Genomic DNA, 4,483 nt, shown 5'->3' with positions numbered 1-4,483 from the left:
TTTTTTTCTGTATTTTTGATCAAATGAATGCAGCCTTGATGAGCATAAGAGACTTCTTTAAAAAACATTAAAAATCGTTCTGATCCCAAACTTTTGAACGGTAGTGTATATAGGTGCTTAATGAATTTGTCAGCGTTTCTTAGTTTTATCTTCGTGTATAGAAGTGCTGATGACGCAAATGCAATGGACGAGAACATCTTTCATACGCTTCCAGCTCTATGTGGATGTTATTTTTGATCAGCTGCTTTATGGATCCATCGTTTGTCAAAGAGACATAGATGCACATATATCCAGTGCATCTCTCTCTTTTCCTGAGCTTTAATGAAGAAGTGATGGCAATCCGTGCTGAACAGGCAGGAAACAGAATAGCTGCCACTAATGTGGATGAATAACAGTGTCAGCTCTTAAAAGCATAAAACATTCAAGGACTGGTCCGAGCGATGTTTCAGCTTTGGTATTCAACCCACCTCCTGCAAATATTATCCTGAGAGCGTTTAGAAAATAAATAAAGAAATAAGAATAAATCGCACTTTGTGATGCATCGCTCAATTCATCACTAGTTCATTAGTTCTCAGCAATGCCTGTCCACTTTCTCAGTGGCCTTGGTTGCAGACATTTTTTTTTTTAATTAATATAAACATTTTTAAGCTAATTCAAGATTTCTAAGCCAATTCAGCCAGCTCTGAGATGAATCACAACACTGCAACATTTCATTTAAAGCAAAAAAAAGGACATCACACACAGGTAGAAGTGTGTACGTTTTAATTGTGGAAATTGTGAATAATTTAATAAATCAGTGACAACAATAGAGCACTGCAGTCATGACGGATTTTTGTAGGCCGACCCAGAATTTAGTATCAAACCAAAAAAAAAATTTGGATTATTGCAGAGAATAAGCTCCGTGACCAACAAAGGTTTATGATTCTTGCACGTTTTGTTCGTCATGATAATCTTCACAAATGAATACATCTTTTATTTGAAGCCTGAATACGGTCTGCAAAAGTGAAAAGCTAAACATATGAGCTATAAACAAACTATGGTTGCATGACTTGAACGTCACCACCGTTAAGACGACGCTGTCTGTCTTCATTTAAAAAAGTTCCCTGAAAGTTTGAGTTCGAATAGTTTGCAAGAGTGTGATTATAAACACAAGCGCGTTATTGAGTAAATGAGTCTAACTGTTTAGTGTGATGACGTTTAATGTCCCATTTAGCCACATGCGAGTATTACTGAAGGATTTTAGGTCGTAGAATAAAAGGTGAAAATATCTTGAACTTGTGTAAACCACAGACCTTATTTCAGGCCGTTAACCAAAAATCCATCGACTTCAGGACAATTAGCTAGTCTATAATATTCAGTATATATAAGTGAATGAGTTGATTTTGAACATAGAGAGATGTTTTATGGGGGGCTACATTTCCTGCTTCCATGGTAACAATGGCTTTTCCTATTGGTCGATCTCTTTTGAGCAGCGTGGGTAATGTAGTACATGTAGATTTTCTTAAAATGTAGTTGAATTCACACTGACGTGTAGTTTCTACAGAAGCATATGCTTTCTCTTAACAACACCAGAGCTCAGTGTACTTTTTCCTGAAAGATTTATATGATATCATCATTAAAAATAAAATTTTCTTTGGAGAAAATAAATGAGATTTTTTTCCCCTTCTGGAACCCACCTGTTGTGCTCTATTGGGTTTTTTTCAACAATTGTTTGGCTAAAGTCCTTTTACCGACTGATTTTGATACAGCATGTGAGATTAACTCATAATTAAAAAGTATTATTAGATGAAGTGGGAATGTCATTTTAATTCTGACACAAAATATCAGAAAGACAAAAGCATTCTAATTAATGCTTGTATTTGAACTGCAGGAAGAATGATTTGTGCAGTCATGTCATCCTCTTTTCCTGTATTTTGTCTATTGTGATATAACATATACTGTATTACCAAACAGATTGCAAAACCAATTTTAAGCCAAAATAATCAAAGGTGAGCAAGGACTGATTCGGACAACAGTCTGATTTGGCATTGAAGTGGAGGAGGGAATCTGTCACTCTTCATTAGCGCTAATTTAATTTCTTCACTGCTTATGTTTGTTTGTTTTTTGTGTCCAGGATGAGTTAGTTGATCAGGTACAACACACAGATGGTAATGGCTAATTGCTTTTTTCTTTCCTTTACTCTTTTGCATGCCAGTAACCATGATAAATTTCCAGTGGCTTTTGGTCACGGAGTTGCCATAGCAACAGTTACAGTGCTCTGTTTTGCTTTGCGGTGAAACCGAAAGAGGTTGGAAATGTTGCCAGATCACAAGTATCTGTATGCGTTTTCATTTTGTCATAACCTTAACCCTGGCCTTTCAACACTACCAACCCTGTCAAACACCAGATGAGATTCTGATGACTGATGACACAGAAGACTTCTGTGATTATGCATTAATTATATTTTAAGGCCATTTACTTAATTTTCAAGTCAGATTGAGGTCTAAGCCAAAGCACAGCAGTGTCTTTGATGCTACAGACATCCAAAAATGATGATTCCCTAAAATGCAAAAGCCAAATATATTTTACCATGTAAAACCCAATTTATACTGTGCAAAAATATTATAAATACACAGTTTTTAAAGCAAATATATATTTTGTAATGTTTTGGAAGTCTCTTATGCTTTTTATTATGGAAGCCTGTTTCTGCTGCGGAATAAAAAATAAAAAAGGTAATTTTTTACTTATTTTAAAAATTGGAATTCTGACTTCTTTTCTCTAAATTGTGAAATGTAAACTCACAATTGCAAGTTAGTTTCTGCTATGGAATAAAAAATAAAAAAGGTAATTTTTGACTTATTTTAAAAATTGGAATTCTGACTTCTTTTCTCTAAATTGTGAAATGTAAACACAATTGCAAGTTAGTTTCTGCTATGGAATAAAAAATAAAAAAAGGTAATTGCGACTTTTTATCTCCGAATTGCGAGAAATAAAGTCAGAATTGCCAGATATAAACTCACGATTTTGACTTTTTTTCTTGCAATTTTTACTTTTTTTAAAATTGCAATTCTGACTTTTCTCTAAATTGTGAGATGTAAACTCGCAATTGCAAGTTAGGCTATTGCAAGATGTAAATTCGCAATTGCAAGAAAAACAAACTGAATTGTGAGATAAAAAGTCGCAATTACCTTTCTTATTTTAATTCAGTGGCGGAAACAAGCTTCCATGTTTATTTGATCAAAAATACAAGTAAAACAGTAATTTTGTAAAATAACTGTTTTCTGTTTTAATGTATTTTAACATGTAAGTTATTGGGCAAAGCTGAATTGGCAGCAGCCATTACTCCAGTTGTGCTGCGTAATATTTTTGTGGAAACCGTGATACATTTTTTTCCCCCAAGGATTAATATAAAGTTCAAAAGAACAGCATTTATTTGAAATAGACATTTTCGGCAACTACATAAAAGGTTTTACTGTCACTTTTGATCAATTGAATGCATCCTTGCTGAATAAAAGTACAAAATATATAATAGAAATAAAATATTTAATTTCTGTTAAGTTCTATAATGACTGTATTTTCTGTAACTCTGTATTAGTAGATGCATAAACCTGAAATGAAAAATAAAATCATGGCTGTCAATAGAATAAAATAAGTGTGATTGAATAATACAAGTTCTGACTAGTATTTTAAATGCAGAATGTTGATCATGTCAAAATCTGTAAAAAAAAAAATGTATCTCTAAATTTGATTAGATTTTTACATAGAGTTGCAAAGGGGTAGAACATTTCCTGTAAATTTCCAGAAGCTTTCCAAAAAGTTCAGAAAGTTTCCAAAAAGTCCTGGAAAGGTTCCAAAATTTCTGTAATGTTTCCAGAATTTACCGAAAATGTTCCCCCTCTTTGCACACCTATTTTTACGATATGTGACCCTGGAGCGCAAAAGCAGTCTTAAGTCGCTGGGGTATACTTTTAGCAATAGCCAACAATACATTATATGGGTCAAAATTATCGATTTTTCTTTTATGCCAAAAATCATAGATGATGTATAAATCTCAATTTCACAAAATTGACCCTTATGACTGGTTTTGTGCTCCAGGGTCACATATTTTTTATTTGGCTCTCCTAGCACTCTGCTGCTGTTTGGGAACCCTTGGTCAGGCACAGATGTGTAATAGATCTGTTTAGGTCTAGATAAACTAGCAATTAAAATGGTTTAGTTGTGTAACAGTTTGGTGTGTGTTTGCAGGCAGGCTACCAGATCACTCAGCAGAGGGTTCCTATAGCAGTGGATGGCATGCTGGTCTACAGTCAATTTGAAGGTCGGCGACCCAGATACGGTAGACCAGTCAGGGTAGCATGAAAGCGTAACCGGAAAGACGTCCAGGAAATTTTTGCCTGATGATCACGAAGGCTCCCGCAGAAGCCTGTGTTATGAAAGTGAAAGTGAAAGTGACGTGACATGTGGCCAAGTATGGTGACCCATACTCGGAATTAGTGCTCTGCAT

At 34.6% G+C, this 4,483-nt stretch overlaps 1 pseudogene; it reads left to right on the top strand.

Annotated features, from left to right (window-relative positions):
• The window catches only part of LOC107700262 (glutamyl-tRNA(Gln) amidotransferase subunit B, mitochondrial-like), a 21,806-nt pseudogene that overhangs the window by 3,306 nt on the left and 14,017 nt on the right, over nt 1-4,483 (top strand).

Source organism: Sinocyclocheilus anshuiensis, unplaced genomic scaffold, assembly GCF_001515605.1.
Source record: "Sinocyclocheilus anshuiensis isolate Anshui unplaced genomic scaffold, SAMN03320099.WGS_v1.1 scaffold326, whole genome shotgun sequence".
NCBI classification, from domain to species: domain Eukaryota; kingdom Metazoa; phylum Chordata; class Actinopteri; order Cypriniformes; family Cyprinidae; genus Sinocyclocheilus; species Sinocyclocheilus anshuiensis.
Note: the sequence above shows the minus strand (reverse complement) of the source record. Positions and strands in the feature narration are given on the sequence as shown.